This window comes from Anomaloglossus baeobatrachus, chromosome 1 (assembly GCF_048569485.1).
Source record: "Anomaloglossus baeobatrachus isolate aAnoBae1 chromosome 1, aAnoBae1.hap1, whole genome shotgun sequence".
NCBI lineage: Eukaryota > Metazoa > Chordata > Amphibia > Anura > Aromobatidae > Anomaloglossus > Anomaloglossus baeobatrachus.
Window position 1 is genome coordinate 706,871,170 of NC_134353.1, and position 26,462 is coordinate 706,897,631.

Consider the following 26,462-nt stretch of genomic DNA (forward strand, 5'->3'; position numbering starts at 1 on the left):
TTTTCTCCAATTTTTTTCAAGATCTATAATTTTTTTGTTTTCTGTCCACATATGATGGCCTATTTTTTTGCGGGTCAAGTTATACTTTTGAATGACATCACTATTTTTATCACATCATGCATGGGGAAAAAAAACGAGTCCAGGTTTTTTTTTACTATTTTAGGCCCCTTTCACACGTCAGTGATTCTGGTACGTTTGTGCTTTTTTTTAAACGTACCAGAATCACTGACATACGCAGACCCATTATAATGAATGGGTCTGCTCACACGTCAGTGATTTTTCACTGCACGTGTCTCCGTGCAGCGTACCCGCGTTTGCGTGATTGCTGCACGGAGACATGTCCATTTTTTTCTGGCATCACTGATGTTCCACGGACCACGCAGTGGTGTGATCCGTGAAACACGTGCCAGAAAAAAACGTGCATTTAAAATAATAAACATTTTAACTCACCCGGCTTCAGCCGCGCTCTGTGCAGCCCGTCCTCCCTGCTGCTTCTAAGCCGGCTGATTACTGTCGCGCATCTTAACACAGCCGACCCGGAAGCAGCTGCTGCAGGGGTCACCGCCGGCTGGATGCTGCACCGCGGGAGGATTCAGCACCACGGAGAGCGGGAGCGGGCACAGGTGAGTTGATTTCTAAGTGCAATCACGGGTCACGGAGCCCGGATTGCACTTAGACAACCCACGTGTGCCGTGATTCGCGGCACACGCAGGGACATATGCGTGTTTTACACGCCAGTGAAAAAGTCACTGTTTTTCACTGACGTGTGAAACGGGCCTTAGTGGTGAAAAAAGAATTCAGAACTTTGGAAAAAAATTTTTTGATTGTGTCTTTATTTTCCGAGACCTGTAACGTTTTCATTTTTCGGTCGATGGAGCCGTGTGTGGGCTTATTTTTTGTGGGGAGAGACAATGTTTTTATTGATACCATTTTTGGATAGCATTGACATTTTGATTGCTTGTTACAGCATTTTTTGTGGTATTGCGGTGACCCAAAAAATGTTATTTTGGTGGTGTTTTTTGTTTTCTGTTTATGGTATTTACTAGAAGATGGCCCGATTCTAACGTATCGGGTATTCTAGAATTTACGTATTGTGTAGTTAATGGTATGATTTCTGTTATATATATATATATATATATATATATATATATATATAGATGTTGTTGTGTGTAGTTGCCAAGTGTTTGTGTAGGGCGCTGTAAATGTTCTGGGTGTTGTCTGGGTGTGGGGGTGTGAGAGCGGTGTTGTTTGTGTGCTGCGTTGTGTGTGTTGCGTTGTTTGTGGAGTGCTGTGTGTCTGTAGCGTTGTGTGTGTGGTGCTGTGTGTGTTGCGCGGTTTGTGTGGGTGTGGAGTGCGTGTGTGTGTTTTGGGGGAGGTATGTTTTGTGCAATGTGTGTGTTGCGCGGTATGTGCATATATTTGTGTGTGCCGCGGTGTTTGTGTGTTGTGTGTGTGCAGCATTGTCTGTGTGTGTGTGTGTGGGTGTCTGTGTAGGGCGGTGTTTGTGGTTCCCAGTGTGTGTGGTGTGTTGTGCGGTGCGTGTGTGGCGGTGTGTGCGTGTTTTGGGGGGAGGTGTGCACCCCCCATCGTGGTCCACCCCCCCATGCTGCACCCCCCATCGTGCTCCTTCCCCCATGCTGCGCATCCCCCATCGTGCTCCATCCCCCATGTTGCGCACCCCCCATTGTGCTCCATCTCCCATGCTGCGCACCCCCCATCGTGCTCCTTCCCCCATGCTGCGCATCCCCCATCGTGCTCCATCCCCCATGCTGCGCACCCCCCATCGTGCTCCATCCCCCATGCTGCGCACCCCCCATCATGCTCCATCCCCCATGCTGCGCACCCCCCATTGTGCTCCATCCCCCATGCTGCGCACCCCCATCGTGCTCCATCCCCCATGCTGCGCACCCCCATCGTGTTTCATCCCCCCATTCTGGGCACCCCCCATTGTGGTCCACCCCACATGCTGCACCCCCCATCGTCCTCCATCCCCCATGCTGCACCCCTCATCGTGCTCCATCCCCCATGCTGCACTCCCCATCGTGCTCCATCCCCCATGCTGCGCACCCCCCATCGTGCTCCATCCCCCATGCTGCGCACCCCCCATCGTGTTTCATCCCCCCATTCTGGGCACCCCCCATCGTGCTTCATCCCCCATGCTGCACCCCCCATCGTGCTCCATCCTCCATGCTGCGCACCCCCCATCGTGTTTCATCCCCCCATTCTGGGCACCCCCCATCGTGATCCACCCCCCATGCTGCACCCCAATCGTGCTCCATCCCCCATGCTGCACTCCCCATCGTGCTCCATCCCCCATGCTGCACTCCCCATCGTGCTCCATCCCCCATGCTGCAAACCCCTCAGAGAGGAGTAGAATAGGAGGATTATAATAGGAGGAGTATAATGGGAGGAGTAGTCCTGGGGAAAGAGGAGTATAATGGGAGGAGTTGTCCTGGGGGGGAGGTGTACAGGTGCCCAACGTGTGCGGAGGGCGTGGCCGAGCAGGCATAGTGTGAGGGGGCGTGGCCGAGCGGGCATAGTGTGAGGGGGCGTGGCCTAGCGGGCCTAGTGTGAGGGGGCGTGGCCTAGCGGGCATAGTGTGAGGGGCCGTGGCCTGGCGGGCATCGCGTGCGGGTGCGTGGCCTAGCGGGCATCGCGTGCGGGGGCGTGGCCTAGTGGGCATCGCGTGCGGGGGACGTGGCCTAGCGGGCAGCGCGTGCGGGGGCGTGGCCTAGCGGGCATCGCGTGCGGGGGCGTGGCCTAGCGGGCATCGCGTGCGGGGGGCGTGGCGTAGCGGGCATCGTGTGAGGGGCCATGGCCTAGCGGGCATAGTGTGAGGGGCCGTGGCCTAGCGGGCATCGTGTGTGGGGGCGTGGCCTAGCAGGCAACACGTGAGGGGGCGTGGCCTAGCAGGCATCACGTGTGGGGGCGTGGCCTAGCGGGCATCGTGTGCGGGGGGCGGGCCTGGCCAAACGGTTAATCCATGCGGGGGGCGGGGCCAGGCCGAGCCGAGCAGCTAATCCGTGTGGAGGGGCGGGGCCAGGCCAAGCCCAGCGGCCAATCCGACGGTTGTCACTGTAAGGACACAATGTCACTGCAACGACACAATTTTGGAGCAAGACAGACAGACAGACAGAATAAGGCAATTATATATATAGATGAATCAGGTCATTTTTTTATACTTTGATAGATCAGACTTTTCTGAATGCGGTGATACCATGTATGTGTATTTTTCTAAAAAAAAAATAATTTTACTATCTTTTTTTTCTACTTCATTTATCTATCTTTATTTTTAACTAGCTGTAGTACCCGGGCGTTGCCTGGAATAGTAACTGTCTCTCTGTCTCTCTCCCAGTCTCTGTCTGTATGTCGCTGTCTGTCTGTCTCGCTGTCTGTCTCTTTCCTTGTCTGTCTGTTTCTCTCTGTCTGTATTTGCATCAGTCTGTCTCAATCTCTGTACAGTCATATGAAAAAGTTTGGGACCCCTATTAATGTTAACCTTTTTTCTTTATAACAATTTGGGTTTTTGCAGCAGCTATTTCAGTTTCATATATCTAATAACTGATGGACTGAGTAATATTTCTGGATTGAAATGAGGTTTATTGTACTAACAGAAAATGTGCAATCCGCATTTAAATAAAATTTGACCGATGCAAAAGTATGGGCACCTCAACATAAAAGTAACTTTAATATTTTGTAGATCCTCCTTTTGCAAAAATATCATCCTGTAGTCGCTTCCTGTAGCTTTTAATGAGTTCCTGGATCCTGGATGAAGGTATATTTGACCATTCCTGTTTACAAAACAATTCCAGTTCAGTTAAGTTTGATGGTCGCCGAGCATGGACAGCACGCTTCAAATCATCCCACAGATTTTCAATGATATTCAGGTCTGGGGACTGGGATGGCCATTCCAGAACATTGTAATTGTTCCTCTGCATGAATGCCTGAGTGGATTTGGACCAGTGTTTTGGATCATTGTCTTGCTGAAATATCCATCCCCTGCGTAACTTCAACTTCGTCACTGATTCTTGCACATTATTGTCAAGAATCTGCTGATACTGAGTTGAATCCATGCGACCCTCAACTTTAACAAGATTCCCGCTGCCGGCATCAGTCCACAGGACCTTCTTCCAAAATGTAACTGGCTTGTCCAAATGTGCTTTTGCATACCTCAGGCGACTCTGTTTGTGGCGTACTTGCAGAAACGGCTTTTTTTCGCATCACTCTCCCATACAGCTTTTTACCTCACACATAAGCTTGTTATACTAACAGTTTATTTTGTTCCTATATCAACCACTGACAGTTTAATGGCTGCAGGATTTTTGTAGAGTAACTGGAAAGCACAGGGTTAAATTTTTGCCCCCCAAACATAGTCTATGACGTTCCCTGAGTCACATGGGGCGTCCGTGCAAAATTTCGTGATTGTAAATGCGACGGTGCAAATTCCTTTAGCGGACATACATACATACATACACACATACATACATACATACATACATACATACACTGAGCTTTATATATTAGATGAGGAAAAGGAGATGATTTGAACTTTTATGTTTTTTTACATGTTATCATATATTTGAAAACATTTTTTTTTACTTTACACTGTACTTGTTATAGTCCCCTTAGGGGACTATAACCTGTGCTTATCTAATCGCTTGTGCTATATACAGCAATACTGTAGTATTGCTACATATAGTAAAAATCACAGTCTCCTTTGAAGTCTGGCAACAGGTAGGTTTCAATAGAGCTCTGTAATGACAAACACAGAGGTCTTCAGCAGACCCCTGGCTGTCAATCCATTGGTGCCCCATGGTACATCACGAGCGTGCTGATGGGCACTTAGAGTGACTCGCCCCCAACATGGTACACTGCTAATGCCACCGCCACAGTTTGACAGCATCATTTAACAGGTTAACAATCGCACGCGGACCTTGACGCCCCCTCCTGCGGCTGTTACAGCAGGTTTTGATATTACACACAGCCATTACCTGCAACCCAGTGAGTTAACTCCATATATCCGCTACCGACTTGTACTGTACGTGTACCGCAGATGTCAGTAAGGGGTTAATATGAAGAAAAGGACATTGGGAAATAAACTATAAAATTTTAATAAATTACTGAAAATTCCAGGTAAACTAGCTAATTTAGGCAGATGTTGGCAAAATAATCACTGATTAATCCTTTCCATGAAAAATGTCTCCCCTGTAGGTAGGTAATATATGATAATAACCAACGGGTCTGAAGATTACCGTGTGCGGCTAATTTATAAGTTGTGTCCTGTTCTGATCAGAGCTCCGCTGTTCAGCATTGCACTGTTCTGGCATTTTGGTTCATTTATACTGGTGATTGAAAAGTTTAGATGGAATCCACACCGGCATATGCATCACATTAAGGAAAAAAATACTGAAAAAAGAGCCCTATTGCCGGTGGGAAGGCTTGCAGATTTTGTACATGTACTGTCCAATTGGAAAGTAAAATTGTGGCGGTGGGGGGAGGGGGGGGGGACTGGAACCTCTGGTCCATAATTATTCTTAATTTTGCCTTTTGTAGCACAGATTTGTCACATTCTGTCATATCACTGCAAAATGTAATGTGGTTAAAAAAGCAGGGATGCTCCTGCTATAAATCTGGGGTGCACAATCTGTGGTCTGGGGGCCACATATGGTCCGCAACGCCAACTATATTCATACAAAAATGCTTTGCTTTTCTGACGGGATAATTACAGTATATGTGAGTAGCCAAACACAGAAAAATAGTGACAAACAGCCGAGGGGCAGGGACTGGTAAGAACTAATGGTGCACTGTGCAGACATCTGGATGCCCCGAGCATAAGGAGAAGGAGTCTTGTCACACGTTTTGCAGTTCAGAAAGGAGTTTGGAAATTTCCTTATAGATTGTTAGCTGGTGAGCAGGACCCTCATGCCTCATGTAACTGTTTATCTGTTGAAGCGTGTGTGAAGATGTAATTTACCCTCTCACTGTATATGCTGTGATACTATGTCATGATATGTATATTTCCCTGGTTGTATTAGTTGTAATTCATGTATTTTCTTGGGGGAGCTACTGGTCTCAATGTGTCTCTCTCATACAATTGTAGTCTTGGCATCTAATGTGATTATGTAAATAGCCTGTCCTCTTCTTTCCAGAGTTGTGTATCTAATCTGTAATTGCATTGGCCAGTGAAGGAATAGTCATTGTTCTTTACAGCAGGGGATCCCTTCATCTACTGTGGCTGGCAGACATATTGGAGCCCTGTGATGGACCAAACCATTGATGATAGGATGTGTGACCCCCACCCCCTGAACAAACATGGTGGGCTGGTCAAGCAGCACAGACAATGCATTTCCCTTTTTGTAACTTCAGAGTGAGCTGAAACTTGAAGAGAGCAGGAGCCCCAGCCTGGGTGGCTGTGGACACGGACGGAGCTAGGCCTGTGTGGCGGCCCGTGGGATTGTGTGGAACTCTTTGGACTACTGTAAGGACGATTGCTTTGTTATCCGGTCCGAGGATTGTTGGGAAGGGCCCCCGAATCTGTTTTATGTGGACTAATCGTGTGCTGTTCCTGTATTCCTGTTAATAAACCTATTGGATCGTTCCTCGGCCTCGTCCATCCTTTGCTCTCTTGTACACCCCCGTCACAAACTGGTTGGCAGCGCTGGGATCAGAGCAGAAGGAATGGAGGACAACGGCCCATTAACATCTGGAATCAGAACCTCAGAATACAAGAACTGGACTGTGGTGAGCCTACAAACAATGGCCCGTGAAGTAGGAGTTCGTTTCAAAGGACTCTCCAAGGAGCAGCTGATTGAGGCGCTAGAAGGAGTCTGTTCGCAAAATGACGTGGAGGAAGGATCCTCACAGCAAACGGAAGAAAGACGGCAGCCGGAGGTGAATACCCAAAAAAGTCAATGGGTTGTGTGGTACAAGGAGGAGATGGCACTGCTTGGAGATGAGGCCACCATAGAAGATAAGAGGGAGGCCATGCGTGGAGCTAAAGAGAAGGAGCGCAGGATGGAGGAGATGGCACTGCTGGATAAGGAGCTCGCTGTGGAAGCCGCGAGAGGTTCCAGACAGACTGTAACCCCAGCACCCATCATGAGGGAACTTCCCAGGGTGTCCCGCAAAGACTTTAAGCCGTTTAATGAGGCTGCAGGCGACATTGAGGGCTTCTTCCAGGACTTTGAGCATCAGTGTCGATTAATGGAAGTCCCGGACAGGGAGCGTGTCCGGCATCTGGTTGGGCTCCTAGAGGGGGGAGCTGCTGAAGCCTATAGAGCTATGGACCCTCGGTGGAACTGTGAGTATGCGGATATTAAACAGACTATTCTAGAACATTATGCTGTGACCCCAGACACTTACAGGACTCAGTTCCGTGCTTTAGCATGTGATGGGGAAGTGTCTTTTAAGATATATGCTCATAGACTCAAACAAATATGTAATCGCTGGCTGGAGGCAGAGGAGGCCTTATCTTGGGAGACCTTCCTGCAGGTCATCCTAAAAGAACAATTCTTTGCCCAGTGCCCCGCTGAGATCCGGGAATGGGTGCGTGAGAGAAAACCAGCGACAGTGGAGGAAGCTGCTGCTCTCGCGGATGAGGCTCTCACCATCAAGCCGCAGTGGAGGGTTCTGTTGGAGGATGGAGAGACGCCTAACAGCTCCACAACACCGGATGCCCCCAGTTATTCTGTCCCCATTGTTCCCCGTTCCTCTAAGGCACCACATGTTGATACCCGTGTTAATGTGCCTCCAGTTGCTTCTACTGCACTTTCTGGAATACGCCGGGGAGAGGAAGTAACAGAGCGCAGGTGTTATGTTTGTAGGCATCCCGGGCATTTGCAGGCCTCATGCCCAGCCAGGCCATGGAGGAATCATCCTCAAACCCCTACAGCACCTTCAGGTGGGAGCCGGCCTCCAAGTTCCCCTACCCCTTACCCAAGAGGACGCCTTGGATGGAGGGAGACCCAGCTCAGATGCTATCAATGTGGACAGCCAAGGCATCGGCAAGTCTCCTGCCCAGCTGTTCAAATGAGGACTGATCCTGCACCCAATCGGATTGTTAATTATTTACAGCCCAGTGCCATGGAGGAAGATGTGGCACCGCTATGTGAGGACTGGCCTAGTGACTCAGCCCCCCATGTTGCACCACCAGGAGTTTACGGGGTGCGACCCGCAGTTATGACGACTTCTGCTCATCGAGGTAAGCACTTGCAGGAGGTTGTGCTGGATGGACAGAGACTTGTTGGATTTTGTGACTCGGGTGCTTTCCTCACACTGGCTGATCCCCGAGTGGTTCGGTCTGAGGCAATCCATAGAGGACCTGGGATTGTTATTGAACTGGCTGGTGGACAATGGAGGACTATTCCCACAGCCACTGTGGATCTGAACTTTGGTTTTGGGGTCAGGCGATGTGTGGTTGGGGTGATGGGTGGTCTGCCTGCAGCTGTTCTCCTGGGCAATGATGTGGGAGAGCTACGATGCCAATTCGTGGCTGCATGAAGCCACATGTAAGTAACGCTCTGCCTGTGTGTACTTCACCAGTGACCTGTAGAGGTCCCTAGTACGTACACAAGTTGGGAGGGGGAGGGATTGTGAAGATGTAATTTACCCTCTCACTGTATATGCTGTGATACTATGTCATGATATGTATATTTCCCTGGTTGTATTAGTTGTAATTCATGTATTTTCTTGGGGGAGCTACTGGTCTCAATGTGTCTCTCTCATACAATTGTAGTCTTGGCATCTAATGTGATTATGTAAATAGCCTGTCCTCTTCTTTCCAGAGTTGTGTATCTAATCTGTAATTGCATTGGCCAGTGAAGGAATAGTCATTGTTCTTTACAGCAGGGGATCCCTTCATCTACTGTGGCTGGCAGACATATTGGAGCCATGTGATGGACCAAACCATTGATGATAGGATGTGTGACCCCCACCCCCTGAACAAACATGGTGGGCTGGTCAAGCAGCACAGACAATGCATTTCCCTTTTTGTAACTTCAGAGTGAGCTGAAACTTGAAGAGAGCAGGAGCCCCAGCCTGGGTGGCTGTGGACACGGACGGAGCTAGGCCTGTGTGGCGGCCCGTGGGATTGTGTGGAACTCTTTGGACTACTGTAAGGACGATTGCTTTGTTATCCGGTCCGAGGATTGTCGGGAAGGGCCCCCGAATCTGTTTTATGTGGACTAATCGTGTGCTGTTCCTGTATTCCTGTTAATAAACCTGTTGGATCGTTCCTCGGCCTCGTCCATCCTTTGCTCTCTTGTACACCCCCGTCACAGCGTGATTAGACGCGAAACGGCCGTCGTCCGTGAGGGGCCCTGCACCTAGCTCCTCTCCTGCTTTTTACCTGGCACCGACAATTTAATAAAGAAGATCTTTTGGCATATTCCGGAGAGTGCAGTCTCATCTCTTTTATGGACTCTATATGGAATCTTCTATCTGAACAGACGTGCACCTCTAAGCTGGGATCACGGAGCACCTGAGCTGATTCCCATGCTGGTGCGACACCCCGCAAGGTAACGCTGTGTGGTGCGGGACTTTTGCTAACTGTTTATCTGTGTTACTTTGTATTGGTCTTTATTGTCTGTACATGTAAATTGTAAAATGCTGCGGAATGTTGCCGCTATACGAGAAATAAAATTATTATTGATATTACTTGGCATTAGCTGCAAAGAGGATCCCGCACGGGAAATTCAGTCACTGTAAGTACACTGGTCAAAAATATAGACACAACACTTTTGGTTTTGCTCCCATTTTTCATGAGCTGAACTCTAAGATCTCAGACTTCTCTATGAACACAAAGGCCTTTTTCTCTTAAATATTGTTCACAAATTTGTTTAAATCTGTTATGGCTGCTTTACACGCAGTGACATCACTAGCGATGTCGCTTGTGAAAGCACCCGCCCCCGTCGTTTGTGCATCACGGGCAAATCGCAGCCCGTGGCGCACAATATCGTTAGTCCCCGTCACACTTACCTTCCTAGCGACGTTGCTGTGGCCGGTGAACAGCCTCTTTTCTAAGGGGGCGGTTCGTGCGGCATCACAGCGACGTCACACGGCAGGCGTCCAATAGAAGCGGAGGGGCAGAGAGCAGCTGCATGAATGTCACGTCCACCTCGTTGCCAAAGGACGCAGGAACGTTGTTGTTCGTCGTTCCCGGGGTGTCACACGTAGCGATGTGTGCTGCCTCAGGAACGACAAACAACTTGCGTCCAAAAGCAGCAACGATATTTTGGAAATGGAGGACGTGTCATCAATCAATGATTTGGTAAGTATTTTGCATCGTTAGCGGTCGCTCGTACATGTCACACGCAACGACGTCGCTAACGAGGCCGGATTTGCGTCATGAATTCCATGACCCCGACGACATCTTGTTAGTGATGTTGTTGCGTGTAAAGCCCCCTTTAGTGAGCACTTCGCTTTTTCTGAATAAATCCATCCACCTCACAGGTGTGGCATATCAAGATGCTGATTAGACAGCATGATTATTGCACTGGTGTGCCTTAGGCTGGCCACAATAAAAGGCCACTCTAAAATGTGCAGTTTTATCAGACCGCCACAGATGTCGCAAGTTTTGAAGGAGAGTATAATTGGCATGCTGACTGCAGGCGTTTGAGAATTTAGCAGTACATCCAACCGGCCTCACATCCGCAGATCACGTATAACCACACTTGATATGCCACACCTGTGAGGTGAATGGAATATCTCGGCAAAGGAGCAGTGGTCACTAAAACAGATTTAGGCAAATTTGTGAACAATATTTGAAAAAAGGCCTTTTGTGTACATAGAAAAAGTCTTAGATCTTCCAACAATGTATCACTTAGTTTTCTGGGTGCAATCGGAGTTTTCAGATTTAGCAATGCAAAAGAGCTCAGAGAGCTAGTCCCACCCACACCAGGCTCTGTATGTACATTGTCTAAAGACAGTGAGCTGCTAATCAGAGGTGGAGGGGGTGGGGTGGAAGACATGTGCCCCCACATGTACTGTTTTTTTCTGATCAATGATAATCTCCTGGTACTAAAACAATCATTGCAAGTAAACAACAGCACAGAGCCTGGAGCCTGATAACAGAGGCATCTGCTGAAATCTGTGTTTTAACCCCTACACATTGCTGTCTTCAGATTACATAGCAAAAATCTGCTTACAGATTCCCTTTAACATGTCCAAAAAGTCCAATGCTGCCATCTAGAGGCAATAATTGATTTTTCTATCCACAGTGAGGACTTCTTTATTTCTTTTTAATGGCAGTGTTGCTGAAAGTATATATGAATGTTAACAGCAAACATTTAGAATGGATAAACGGTTCTTTATTCTTACTTTAGGGAGCTATATAATAGAAAAAAACAAGTGTTGGATGTCGCGGCGGAGGAGGGGACGCTGCGCTCTCCCACTGCTCGGGTCCGGCTGCTGCTGCTGCTCGGTGGTGGCTCGAGCGGTGGGCCAGATCCCGGGGACTCGAGCGGCATTCCTCGCCCGTGAGTGAAAAGGGGAATTTGATTGTGGGGGTTTGGTATTGTCCGTGACGCCACCCACGGTTGTGGTGAGATTGGTGACACCACCGCTGCTCTGGACGGGGGATCCCGGGAGCGATGACAGGGAGCAGCCTGGATGTTAGTTCTCCCCTCTGTGGGTAGGGGGTTGGTTGTCCCGGGGCCCGGTGATGGGGTAGGGATGGATGGCAGGCGGATTACGGGGCCTGGTGAGGTGCAGGGTCGCGGGGCAGCGCTGTGCCGTATGGCACGGTGGTACTCACTCAGCCAATGATGTACACAGAGTCTTCGGTAAAACAAACGGCTGGATGGACGGGTCCCACAGACGGCTGCGGTGTTTCTCCTCCCGGCAGGTTGATGGTGACTGCCTTTCCCTGCACCTGTGTAGTGTGTTCGGTTCCGATGGGTTCCCACCGGTAACCCGCTCCCCAGCTTGAAGGATGCTGAAGGAGCCCTTTTTGCCCGCAGGCTCTGGCCCTGGGAACTTTAGCCTTGGCGGTGACTGTGTTTCCCTCTCTCAGTTGGACTGTTGCCTTCTGTCGGGACTTGGCTGCTGGGAAACCCAGGAGGTTCCCTTCGCTAACGGATTTGGCAAATTCACGGCGACTCCTAGCCTTGCCGGGGTCCATAAGCCCCTGCCGGATGGTGCTGGCTTCTCTTTGCATACCGGTCCGGTACCGCCGGGCCACCGCCTGTCCACGGTCCTTACGGCAAGCTCCAATAGGCCACTCCTGCAAACGGTCACCACCGTCTGCCAACCTTGCTGATCCGTCCGTGCCACACACCCGGACCACTTTCTGTCTGCTCAACTGCTACTTCCCTCCTTCCACTTTCACTTCCAAAACTCAACTCCTCTACTTTTCCCGCCTCCAGGACTGTGAACTCCTCGGTGGGTGGGACCAACCGCCTGGCCTACCCCCTGGTGTGAACATCAGCCCCTGGAGGAAGGCAACAAGGGTTTTTGTCTGACTTTGGTGTGCCTGACCGGGAGTGTGGGGTGTGTTAGTGTTGTTCTGTGACGACCTGGTTTGTCCAGGGCGCCACATTCCCCCTTAGTAAAATGCAGACCGTCCGCGGGTTGCCCGTCCATCACCGCTTTTATTTTCACAAACTGAAAAAGATAAACGGTCAACAGGTTACAATTATAATAACATCTTCCCACATCGGGAGGCATGGTTACTTAAACGTTGCTAAACGGTAACAGCTTCCGCTCTCTCCCACCCAAGTAACCTTGCCCTGATGCTGCCCCTAAGCAAACAGGCAGCACCCCTTGACCCCAGTCCAGCACAACTTACCTGAGAGGGTTCTGTCTCTTTCAGGGGACCCACGTCCATGGGGAACCCCTGAACCCCCGGAGGATCGCCACCGGTTGAGGTAGTGGCGGGCCTGGGCCATCACTTCCCTCCAGGCCCATCCTCCAAATCAGCCTCTCCGGAGGCGGTTATGGTAAAGCCATAAAACACATTTTATTTACAAACCACAAGTTCGTGGTTGCCCTGCCAGTTCTCGGGCTTGTCCGTAGTAGTTCCTATGCATTTGTTTGTGAGGGGTCCCAACGGGGACCAGTTGCCGGCAACGACCGGTGCAAATCAGGGTTTGTTAATCTGGTGACATCTTCGGTTATCATTCTTATCATTCATTTACAACTTTTAAATGGTTCTTTCAACACATAATACTGGTGGTCCCAACGGGGGACAATTGCAACGGGACTCCGCTGCCATCACTCTGATTCTTCTGCGTCGGTCGGGGGAGGGGGCGCGGTACACACTCGGGCCTTTTGGCTGCCCCTCAGGTTTGCGTCCAACGCAAACCACCCCCTCTCCCCGCAGTGCCGGGTGTACTGCACCAGGTCTCCTGGCATCAGGTTGCATCCTGGGTGCTCCTCCGGCAGGTGGGCATTAACATCCCGCCGGGCTATAAAGACTTCGGCCTCCAGGCCCGGCTCATATATAAAGCCATAGCCCCAGCGGACATCAAACCGCTTCACCTGCCCTTCATACAGGGGGCCCCGGACACGGAAGGTCGCTTGGCGGAGGCTCTCTTTTTCCCTGGATCGTGCGGGCCACCAACTCCGCCTTCTTCCTTTCCCTTTCCGCGATCTCAGGGCCCAGCGGTGTCGGCTCCCTGTCCCAATACGGGGCTGCTGCGAGCTCCGGCGCACGGGTCGGGCCCCGCGAGACCTTCTGGACACTGCCCACCACTGGCGATCTGGAAGGTCCCGCGGTGACTTGGCCTGGGGTACTGCCTTGCAGCGGCAACCCGGCGCAACCTCAGCCGAGGTGTGGGGGATGGGCACAGGGGTCCTTTTCCGCCGGGCCTCCTGCACGGAGCGGTCTGTCAGCTCCGGCACGGGGGAAGTCTCCGCAGATACCTCCGGTTCGGGCTTCGGCACCTTCCAGGGTAGCATTTCTGGTCGGTCACGGGCTCTGGCTACAGGCCGATCCGCCTGGGCGGACATGCGGGGTACCGCTACCGGTTGCGGGGGTAGCAGGCCTAGTGGCGGGGGCGCGGCGGCCAATACGGGTAGCGGGGGAGGTAGCTGGGCGAGCGGGTGTGGACCGGGTCCCTCCGCCGCGATGACCGACCCACTGGGGGCACAGGGGCGTGGGTCACTCACCCTCCCTTCCGAAGCTCCCTCTTCATCGCGTCTCCGCACGTTCGCCACAACCTCCGCCATGTCGGCCTCCCACTCCTCCAGGAGGAACTGCATCTTGACCTGCAGCCGTTGTTGGAGCTGTGCGGTCCGGATCTCCACCCATGCCGCGGTTCCAGGCGAGGGGGCTACGGCATGAACATGGCTCTGGCGGCCTCTTCCAGGAACCAGCAACAAGATGGCCGCAGGGTCCTGGCGTCCCTGCTTTTATAGCCACGGGCTACATGCGGCCAGACGCCATCAGTCCCCCTTAGTCTCTTTCCGGATCCTCCTCTACAGGGGCGGGGTTTTGGCCTTCGCGCCTCCACTGCTCGAGGAGACGCTTGAGCGGGAATTTTTCGCGCCCAAGATGGCGGCTTCTCAAATTTTTCGGCCGGACACCTCCGGCGGTCACAAGGCGCACCTCTACCAGACGGCAGAGCGGTAAGATCCTGTTCGTGACGCCAAGTTGTTGCGGGCGGAGGAGGGGACGCTGCGCTCTCCCACTGCTCGGGTCCGGCTGCTGCTCGGTGGTGGCTCGAGCGGTGGGCCGGATCCCGGGGACTCGAGCGGCGTTCCTCGCCCGTGAGTGAAAAGGGGAATTTGATTGTGGGGGTTTGGTATTGTCCGTGACGCCACCCACGGTTGTGGTGAGATTGGTGACAACACCGCTGCTCTGGACAGGGGATCCCGGGAGCGATGACAGGGAGCAGCCTGGATGTTAGTTCTCCACTCCGTGGGTAGGGGGTTGGTTGTCCCGGGGCCCGGTGATAGGGTAGGGATGGATGGCAGGCGGATTACGGGGCCTGGTGATGTGCAGGGTCGCGGGGGCAGTGCTGTGTCGTACGGCACGGTGGTACTCACTCAGCCAATGATGTACACAGAGTCTTCGGTAAAACAAACGGCTGGATGGACGGGTCCCACAGACGGCTGCGGTGTTTCTCCTCCCGGCAGGTTGATGATGACTGCCTTTCCCTGCACCTGTGTAGTGTGTACGGTTCCGATGGGTTCCCACCGGTAACCCACTCCCCAGCTTGAAGGATGCTGAAGGAGCCCCTTTTGCCCGCAGGCTCTGGCCCTGGGAACTTTAGCCTTGGCGGTGACTGTGTTTCCCTCTCTCGGTTGGACTGTTGCCTTCTGTCGGGACTTGGCTGCTGGGAAACCCAGGAGGTTCCCTTCGCTAACGGATTTGGCAAATTCATGGCGACTCCTAGCCTTGCCGGGGTCCGTAAGCCCCTGCCGGATGGTGCTGGCTTCTCTTTGCGTACCGGTCCGGTACCGCCGGGCCACCGCCCGTCCACGGTCCTTACGGCAAGCTCCAATAGGCCACTCCTGCAGACGGTCACCACCGTCTGCCAACCTTGCTGATCCGTCCGGGCCACACACCCGGACCACTTTCTGTCTGCTCAACTGCTACTTCCCTCCTTCCACTTTCACTTCCAAAACTCAACTCCTCTACTTTTCCCGCCTCCAGGACTGTGAACTCCTCGGTGGGCGGGACCAACCGCCTGGCCCACCTCCTGGTGTGAACATCAGCCCCTGGAGGAAGGCAACAAGGGTTTTTGTCTGACTTTGGTGTGCCTGACCGGGAGTGTGAGGTGTGTTAGTGTTGTTCTGTGACGACCTGGTTTGTCCAGGGCGCCACAGGATACTTTCAGACAGCTGCAAAATAGCTTTAAAGGGGCGGTCCTCTACTCGGACAACCATTATTAAATCCATATGTTTCCCCTTTTTAAGATAATAAAACCTATACTTCCCTCTGGTGATGGCGCCGTTAGAGTGGTTTCGGCCATGTCTCTCCCAGGATTGCGAACCAGGGTGACGTCACACGGTCCTAGCCATTCAGGGCCTGCGTCACTCTCTTCGCCTGCAGACAATCTCTTTCTCTGGATGTAAGCCATACGTTTGAAGGTGGGAGAGTGAAGCAGGCGCTGAATCACTTCTGGGACCGTGTAACGTCACCTTAGTACCCAATCCTGGGAGAGACGTGGCTGACATCACTGGAACGCCACCATCACTGGAGCTAAGTATAGGTTTTATTATATGAAAAAGGGGAAACGTACGGATTGAGAAAGGGTTGTCTGAGTAGTGGACTGCCCCTTTAAATAGGACCATGAATGTTAAGAGTTGATCTCTTCACAATAAAGAAGGCAGTGGATGTGCTGCTTAGATCTTATAGGTTTCATTGTCACTCCTAGCACAAATATTTGGCCCCGCACAGACCCACATCATGGCTGCCTTAAAATGCGTCCCTTTTCTCTGCAATATTTTACAATTATAGTGACCAGGAATACCTGGAATGGTTTGGGATTTAGACATTTCCCAAAAGCCAGAAATTTGTAAAGTTTCAAATGTCAAAAAGTTTGCAAAGTATTTTTACAGAGACCTTGTGAATCCGCAGGCCAGATGGGGGCAGCGGTGAGGGCTCATCTGTGACTATTCCTATGGAGATGATGCTTCGAGACACTGCGGCTTTTATGTGGCTCCATCATAGGCCATATTGAGGACCTGAGATATGGATCCTGAATATAGCTATCTACATATGAGATCGAGCTCTACGGATTGAAGACGTAAATCCTTTATTTCTATGGATAAAATCCAAAATCTATAGTGAAAATTAAAATCAACAGCAAATTCAAGTCCATGCTGAGTGTGAACAAGGCACCAACGCGTCATAGGTGCCATACACAATTATTAATAAGGGTTTATAACACCAGAACCGCCTTGTTGTCACTGATAAAGGGGTCGTCCACTACTGCAGCCATCGTCTGAGCCCACCTGGAAGATGTTCACTGCAGACGATCAGTGCTGATTGTCTGCAGTGCTCACGTGACACCCCTCTGGATATTGATCTTTATAGAATAGTGGGTGGTGCAGAGGAGCCAGTCTGGAAGGTACCATTTATTATTATTATTATTAATATTTATTTATAGAGCACCATTAATTCCATGGTGCTGTACATGAGAAGGGGTTACATACAGAATACATATCCAAGTTACAATAGACAGACTAATACAGAGGGAAGAGGACCCTGCCCTTGCGAACTTACATTCTGTAGGATTTTGGGAAGGAGACAATAGGTGGGGTGTTGATTGGGCGGAAGCTCCGCACGGTGGTGAGGTGGCAGCGGCTCTGCACGGTGGTGAGGCGGCTTCGCACGGTGGTGAGGCGGCTCTGTGCCGCCCCAGCAGCGGATTGAACCGCTCGGATCCGGGGGTAGTAGGCGTTCGTGGTTAGAGGGTCTCCCGACCCTGGGGCTTAGGGGCCACACTCAAATGTAAAGGGGGTATTTACAGGGGAATTGATATAGTTGGTGACGCCACCCGTGGTGTGCAGTAATTGGGAGTACCGCCTCTGCCGTTGGGAGTACCCGGAGTGATGGAGTGGGGCAGCTAGGTGACATTACCCTCCACGGGTAGGGGTAGGCCCCGGGACTCTGGATGGTGGTGCAGGGACACAGTGTTGGGGTCAGTCGGGTACTCATTCAGCAATGAAGCAGACGCTGACAACAAGGTAAACCAAGTCTCTGAACGCCGCTGCCTCTCAAGGGGAGCTCGTCCAGGTCCCGTCCCCTGCAGTGCTGCTGGTGGTCTGTAACCTGCCTCCTGGCACTAGATTTTAGAGTGTCCGTTGTGGTCTGGTAGCTTGGAGCTATCCGGGTCCCGCTCCCTACTATGGCTAAGTAGAGGATCCTGATCTCAGGAGCTCACGCTTGGGATTTCAGTGGGCTGCTTGTTTGGAAAGCCCTATCCCCCTCGTTGCACTAGTGCCCTGATTCTGGAGCTGGTGGGAACAGTCCATAAAGGCTCTGTTCTCCTCAGGTTAATTGCCGGGTTGCCTGAAGCTTCTCCCTGACCTAGGGTCCGTGTACCCCGTCGTGCCTTCAGTCCCGGACTGGTGATAGGACCAGGTGGCTGACCGTCCTTCAAGACAGGTCCCAGGCACCTAGCCTCAAACCCTGCGACCGGGGGTCCGACTCCTCTAGGTCCAGACCACCGTCTGCGACCTAATTTTCCTCTCCTCAGGGAGCTCCAACTTCCAGTTCCTCTCTCACCAGGAGCTACTTCTCTTCTCTCCCTCTCTGACTTGAACTTGACACCTCCCACCTCCTTGTCTGACCCCTAGGTGGGCGGCCCTATTCCTGCTTAAGCAGCCCACTGGTGTGCCTGACAGGTGTGGTGCAAAGTGTATCTAGGATTTGTGAATGCTGATGGAGGCAACACTGCAAGATAGAGACCCAGAACCATGAGGGGTTGAATACTACACGAGAGGATAGTTTGTGCAGTACCCTGTGACAACCTGAATAGTTCAGGGTGGGGAGGCGGCTCCGCCCGGGGTTGAGGCGGCGGCGGCTCCGTACGGTGGTGAGGCAGTAGCTGTGGTGGTGGTGAAGAAGTGGGGTCATTGAAGAATATACGCATTCCTGAACAGATGAGTTTTCAAGTTCCGTTTGAAGCTTGAAAGTGTAGCAGATAATCTGATGTGTTGAGGCAGCGAATTCCAGTTTCAGTAGAATGATGTGGACGGAAGCCGGACTGTAGGTTGTCAAAGAGAAGCACCTGTCACAATCTGCCGCTTTGGGAAACAGCGCAATCCATTAACGGATGTGCGCTGCTTCCCATTGACTTGTATTGATGACGCATTGCGATGGATGGCCCTGTGTTGTATCCGCCGGGCGGAAAGAACGCAGCATGTAGTGTGACATCCTGGCAAAACCAGGTAGTCACAGAGGTTGTGCAAATCTCTCTGGCACAAAACTCCATCTTCCTTGGCATACGAACACAAAACCCACACCCAGGTACACCACACAGCCAGTAAAGCCTAGTCCCCCCCTCATGACAATAGGGACAAACCAGTGGGTGGGACCAGGCGGATGGGAGCGCCCACCTAGGGGTCCTGAGGTGTCAGGGGCGGGAATACAGTAGAACAGTTCTGACAGTTGACAGTGGAGGAGTGTGGAGTGCAGTGGAGTCAGGGATTGGGGCCCCTGGACTACCGTACTAGGTGGCAGACGGCAAGCAGGACCACAGGCGACGGAGATCCGGTCGCGGGAGACCTAAAGTGGACCGGGGCAGGGTTGTAGCCCGCCTGTGACAACAGCGGGAATCCGGTCTGGAGGCCGTGCACAGTCGGGGTACCTGGACCCTAGGATGAGGAAGGTTTCAAGCCCCCTTGTTAATTGACCAGCCGGGGACAAGGTTTCAGGCCTTGTTCTACAGAAGCCCAGAGAGCGAAACAGAAGCCCAACGCGGGGGATAGGGTGTCCGTCAGAACCCACAGAAATCCCACGGGTCAGATTTCGCGGGCCAGAGCTCCCAACATACACAGTACAGGGAGTGGACTTCCCCGTTCCAAGCGGAGTTGTCCCAGTGAAGACACAAACACTGAGTGCAGGAGGAAGGGACCCCTGTTTGCTACACCCGGATGTGGGACCCGAATACACCCGCCGGAGGCGACCGGTCACTGGCAATTTGGTTTACCACTGGACTCTGTGTGCAATTCCTTGAACTGTGAGTACACCATTTACCCCCGGTCCAACCCTGCACGTCACCTTCAACAGCCATTGCTCCCGTACACCTGGGCCCCGGGACTACACCTCCCCCTACCCGTTGAGGGGATTCCATCCTGCTGCCCCGCTCCATCAGCCCCGGGCGTCCCATCACCAGACAGCGGCGGTGCTACCAACTCTCACCGCAACCCACGGGTGGCGTCACCGACAAATTAATCCCCTGTAAATACTCCCTTCGTACGGTTGTGAAGACGGACGGCTGTATGAGCCCAGGTCCAGCCACCACTCGAGCCGCAGTAACGAGCCCAGATCCGAGCAGCCCCTGCAGCGGCCCGGCCCCCCGTCTGCAACAGTAGCGTTTTTCTGCGCTTCCCAGAGCGTCAAAAAACACAATGTGCTCGATTCCGTTGGCGTCCGTCATTTTTACTGTATAATGGAAGCTATGGTGGCGGAACCTGTCATTTGACGGATTCCTGTGACGGATCCGTCTTTACACAACTGCACATGCTCAGTTGAGTAAATTGCTGAAAAAAAGCTACAACAGATTCCGTTGTTTTGCAAGATCCGTCGCATCAGTTGTGCCACTATATGCAACTCATCCGTTACATCCGTCATACAACGCAATGCCGCACAACGCAAGTATGAAACTAGCCTTAGATGAGAGGTGGGAGGAAGGTTCAGCATGGACGTGCTGCTCGAGGAGTTTTTTCCTCACCTCCCTGGGCTCAATAGAGATCCAGACACGGACAGCCCCTTTAATTAAGGCCCCTGTCACACGCCCGTGAAAATCACGCACGTGTTTCATGGACGTGTCAAAGATGAAGATTGTCCTCGGTGTGCTGTGTGTATGGCACTACGTGTGTTCTCCGTGTGTTATCCGTGATAACACACGGAGAACGGGAACTTTCTACTCACCTGTCCCTGGCGTCGCTGTCCGTGGTGCTGATCTTCGGTCTCCGGTGCTACTGACTCCCCGCTGCTGCTGCTTCCAGCCGCAGTGAAGTGAATATGCAATGAGCATAATGAGCGGCGGTCGGCAGCAAGTGACAGCAGCGGCAGAGACAGCAGGGCAGGAGAAGGTGAGTAAAGGTTTTTTGTTTTTTTTTAAAAGACACATGTCTTTTCTCTGGTGCGTTTCACACGGAACACATCCGTGTGGTCTGTGTGTGTTATGTATGACACGTTTGCGTTCCGTGTGACACCCGTGATGCCAGAGAAAAACGGACATGACGGCGTATGGGGCACACGTAAGTACGGAATGGACACGCGGTCTGTGCAAAAATACTTACGTGTTCCCGAAACTATAGGAAAACATATGTCAACGTGTGCCCGTGTCTCCGGTACGTGAGAAAACTGTCCACACACGTACCGGAGGCACGGACGGGTCCACAGATCATTGCATGACCCTAAACTAACCGTGCAGAAACTTGCTCCTGGCTTCATTTATTCCTTTTTCCCTCCCTGATTTATAGCTCCGTCCTCAGCTCTGGGATCTTCATGGATTATTCTGATTACCTACAATCCCTATATGCTCGAACAGCGGCACGGAGCATGCTGGGAGTTGTAGTTTTTCCAAAATCTTGTGGCTAGATTAAAATAGTCCCGCCTCCGCCGCCCGCTCACTGCTGGGACTATGAAACTGACAGCAGTCAGTCCGCACAGAATGTAAGCGTGCTAGGGGCGGGGCAATGGGTGACGTCAGGACACAGGGGCGGGCCCTAGGCAGATACCGTCCTGTCAGAAGGAAATGAATGCTCCGAGGAGAGAGGACAGAGTACCGGGACCGCTGTAGGGCGCCGGGAGGTGAGCAGCTGCGGGGACAGAGCGGGAGGCCTACCAATTCTCTCATTTCTCCCCCCCTGTGTTGTGGTATCTTCCAGCCTCATCTCACCCTCACTATTTATTACATGCCGCTGTATCCTGCCGCCCCCAGTCTGCATCCGACCTGCGCCTGTCCACGCTGCTTCCTATAGCGGCTCTTACCACATTGCCCCAGTGCTCCCATGTGTCAGTATAGAGGACACCCGTGTTAGTATAGAGGCATGTGCCCCGGCCGCCTGATAGATTGCGCCATTCAGCCGTGAACCTTGCTCTCCGTGATGGCCCTTATGTAACTTGTCTCTGGCGCGGCTGCTGGCTCCCACGTTACTGATTATCTCCCAGTCTGATATCGCCAAGCAGTAAGAATATGCAGCCGCCTCTACTGTATAAGGGCTTTTCCCATAATACCCCGCACTGTCAGACCCCCAGGCTTGGCCAGGCACAGGCAGTCCCATCAGCCCTCTGGAAAGGGGAGAACTTGAAACCTCTTTTTAACCCCTTAGTGACTGGGCTACCTTTTCCAAATCTCTGCCACCAGTGTCCCTTTATGTGCAATGTCTCCCCATATCCCAGTGATTCTGAGCCTTGTTTTTTTGTGACACGTTCTATTTTATGATAATATCCATATGTTTTGCTTTTATGCAAATATCAGAAATTTGACACACACTTCTAAAAATTAGCAATTTTCCAATGAATGAATATTCCTGTAATCCAGATATTCCCACCACACATGTTAATAAATCTCAGTGCCCGGCTGCTTTCACACCTCAGTTTTTTCCTGTGCGGCACAATCCGGCGCTTTGCAGAAAAAACGCAACCGGTTTTTTTTTTGCCGCCGGTTGCGTTTTTTTTTTGCATAGACTTACATTAGTGCCGTATTGTGCCGCATGGGCTTGCGTTCCGTCCGTTTTTTGCTGCATGCGGCAGATTTAGCTGATGCGGCGGCCGGATGGAACGTTGCCTGGCACATTTTTTTGTCCGGCAAAAAAAAACCGCATCGCGCCACATCTAGCCGATGTGGCGTGATTTGCAATGCATGCCTATGGACGCCGCGTGCGTTTTTTTCGACTGCGCATGCTCCGTAGCCTGCCGCAAGCGGCAAAAACCGGACGGGCCGCATGTAAAAAAACTTATACAAAGGATGCGGTTTTGTCGCCGCATCCGTTGCATAGGTTTTAGAGCCGGATTGGCCGGCTCTGCTAAAACCGGAGGTGTGAAAGCAGCTTACATCAGCGCCGTCTGTAAAATGTGCTGTTTGTTGGGATGTCAGAAGCTTTAACATATTAGCAGTCATTTTTCATAGGAAAATTACAAAACCTATCTTGTTAGGGACCTAGTCAGTTTTGAGGTGACTGTGGGGGACCGATACTTTTGGGGATTTCCAATATAATACCATTTTACAACCTGCGCACCTCAACATATTCAGAGCTGCTGTCAGGTAGTTATTAACCCCTTCGGCTGCTCTTCAGGAATTAATGCAAAGTGGTACGACAGGAAAGAAAAATGTTATTTTTTACCACTTCAGTGCTAACGTCTGAACAGGCCCCTATATTCGGCAGGCTTTATTAAGGCCCGTTATTTGTCCGTTAATTTCTTTTTACAACCATCAGGACCACACAATCATGATATCAGGATGCCGAAGGGGTTAAAGAGGAGCCCACACACTCTGTTAACCATCTAGGATGCGTTAAGCCGCCCTAGTCTGTGCCAACACCGATCATGACTGATGCAGCAGGGTGTCAGCCGTAGAGGACAGCTGCTGCATTTTCACCTGTCAGGGGGAAGCTATTAACTTAGATCTCAGCCCAGGTCAGTAAAAAGATGTATTGGTGGTCACTAACTGGTTAAGGAAATGTAGAATATAATTTTAGATCTCATTTTTACCATCAGATTTTATAGGAGAACTGGCCACAAAGTTATTTTAATGGCTGATCAGAAGACTGTGGTGACATTACTAGTGTGCCTGTGCTGCTCCCACCGGTGACATTACTGGTGTGTCTGTGCTGCTCCCACCGGTGACATTACTGGTGTGCCTGTGCTGCTCCCACCGGTGACATTACTGGTGTGCCTGTGCTGCTCCCACCGGTGACATTACTGGTGTGTCTGTGCTGCTCCCACCGGTGACATTACTGGTGTGTCTGTGCTGCTCCCACCGGTGACATTACTGGTGTGCCTGTGCTGCTCCCACCGGTGACATTACTGGTGTGCCTGTGCTGCTCCCACCGGTGACATTACTGGTGTGCCTGTGCTGCTCCCACCGGTGACATTACTGGTGTGCCTGTGCTGCTCCCACCGGTGACATTACTGGTGTGCCTGTGCTGCTCCCACCGGTGACATTACTGGTGTGTCTGTGCTGCTCCCACCGGTGACATTACTGGTGTGTCTGTGCTGCTCCCACCGGTGACATTACTGGTGTGCCTGTGCTGCTCCCACCGGTGACATTACTGGTGTGCCTGTGCTGCTCCCACCGGTGACATTACTGGTGTGCCTGTGCTGCTCCCACCGGTGACATTACTGGTGTGCCTGTGCTGCTCCCACTGGTGACATTACTGGTGTGCCTGTGCTGCTCCCACTGGTGACATTACTGGTGTGCCTGTGCTGCTCCCACTGGTGACATTACTGGTGTGCCTGTGCTGCTCCCACCGGTGACATTACTGGTGTGCCTGTGCTGCTCCCACCGGTGACATTACTGGTGTGCCTGTGCTGCTCCCACCGGTGACATTACTGGTGTGCCTGTGCTGCTCCCACCGGTGACATTACTGGTGTGCCTGTGCTGCTCCCACCGGTGACATTACTGGTGTGTCTGTGCTGCTGTACTGTTCCCACCGGTGACATTACTGGTGTGTCTGTGCTGCTGTACTGTTCCCACCGGTGACATTACTGGTGTGCCTGTGCTGCTCCCACTGGTGACATTACTGGTGTGCCTGTGCTGCTACCACCGGTGACATTACTGGTGTGCCTGTGCTGGTCCCACCGGTGACATTACTGGTGTGCCTGTGCTGCTCTCACCGGTGACATTACTGGTGTGCCTGTGCTGCTCCCACTGGTGACATTACTGGTGTGCCTGTGCTGCTCCCACCGGTGACATTACTGGTGTGCCTGTGCTGCTCCCACCGGTGACATTACTGGTGTGCCTGTGCTGCTGTACTGCACCCACCGGTGACATTACTGGTGTGCCTGTGCTGCTCCCACCGGTGACATTACTGGTGTGCCTGTGCTGCTGTACTGTTCCCACCGGTGACATTACTGGTGTATCTGTGCTGCTGTACTGCTCCCACCGGTGACATTACTGGTGTGCCTGTGCTGCTGTACTGTTCCCACCGGTGACATTACTGGTGTGTCTGTGCTGCTGTACTGTTCCCACCGGTGACATGACTGGTGTGCCTGTGCTGCTGTACTGCTCCCACCGGTGACATTACTGGTGTGCCTGTGCTGCTCCCACCGGTGACATTACTGGTGTGCCTGTGCTGCTGTACTGTTCCCACCCGTGACATTACTGGTGTGCCTGTGCTGCTGTACTGTTCCCACCGGTGACATTACTGGTGTGCCTGTGCTGCTCCCACTGGTGACATTACTGGTGTGCCTGTGCTGCTCCCACCGGTGACATTACTGGTGTGCCTGTGCTGCTCCCACTGGTGACATTACTAGTGTGCCTGTGCTGCTCCCACCGGTGACATTACTGGTGTGCCTGTGCTGCTCCCACTGGTGACATTACTGGTTTGCCTGTGCTGCTCCCACCGGTGACATTACTGGTGTGCCTGTGCTGCTCCCACCGGTGACATTACTGGTGTGCCTGTGCTGCTCCCACCGGTGACCTTACTGGTGTGCCTGTGCTGCTCCCACCGGTGACATTACTGGTGTGCCTGTGCTGCTGTACTGTTCCCACCGGTGACATTACTGGTGTGTCTGTGCTGCTGTACTGTTCCCACCGGTGACATGACTGGTGTGCCTGTGCTGCTGTACTGCTCCCACCGGTGACATTACTGGTGTGCCTGTGCTGCTCCCACCGGTGACATTACTGGTGTGCCTGTGCTGCTGTACTGTTCCCACCGGTGACATTACTGGTGTGCCTGTGCTGCTGTACTGTTCCCACCGGTGACATTACTGGTGTGCCTGTGCTGCTGTACTGCTCCCACCGGTGACATTACTGGTGTGCCTGTGCTGCTGTACTGTTCCCACCGGTGACATTACTGGTGTGTCTGTGCTGCTGTACTGTTCCCACCGGTGACATGACTGGTGTGCCTGTGCTGCTGTACTGCTCCCACCGGTGACATTACTGGTGTGCCTGTGCTGCTCCCACCGGTGACATTACTGGTGTGCCTGTGCTGCTGTACTGTTCCCACCGGTGACATTACTGGTGTGCCTGTGCTGCTGTACTGCTCCCACCGGTGACATTACTGGTGTGCCTGTGCTGCTGTACTGCTCCCACCGGTGACATTACTGGTGTGTCTGTGCTGCTGTACTGTTCCCACCGGTGACATGACTGGTGTGCCTGTGCTGTTCCCACCGGTGACATGACTGGTGTGCCTGTGCTGTTCCCACCGGTGACATGACTGGTGTGCCTGTGCTGTTCCCACCGGTGACATGACTGGTGTGCCTGTGCTGTTCCCACCGGTGACATGACTGGTGTGCCTGTGCTGTTCCCACCGGTGACATGACTGGTGTGCCTGTGCTGTTCCCACCGGTGACATGACTGGTGTGCCTGTGCTGTTCCCACCGGTGACATGACTGGTGTGCCTGTGCTGTTCCCACCGGTGACATGACTGGTGTGCCTGTGCTGTACTGTTCCCACCCATAGAGCTTTCACCATAAGTACAAGTCACAGTCACACAATCTACTCTGAAATCTTCTGTTGGAGGAGGAAATCCATGTGATGCAGAGCACATGAATGATGTGTAACCACGCCTAAGATAATTTCTGTGGAAAATCACTCCAGTATGGTGGAGAATAGTGATGAGTGAGCACTACCATGCTCGGGTACTCGTAACGAGCCGTCAGGCGCTCAGACAGG

At 52.3% G+C, this 26,462-nt stretch overlaps 1 protein-coding gene across 2 annotated transcripts in view; it reads left to right on the forward strand.

Moving 5' to 3' along the window:
• Positions 1-21,345: 21,345 nt before the first annotated feature.
• The window catches only part of YDJC (YdjC chitooligosaccharide deacetylase homolog), a 30,836-nt gene continuing 25,719 nt past the window's right edge, over positions 21,346-26,462 (forward strand). For both annotated transcript variants that reach the window (XM_075321227.1, XM_075321237.1), the window contains exon 1: positions 21,346-21,433. The gene's annotated coding sequence lies outside the window, so the exon portion shown is untranslated. The remainder of the gene's footprint in view (positions 21,434-26,462) is intronic.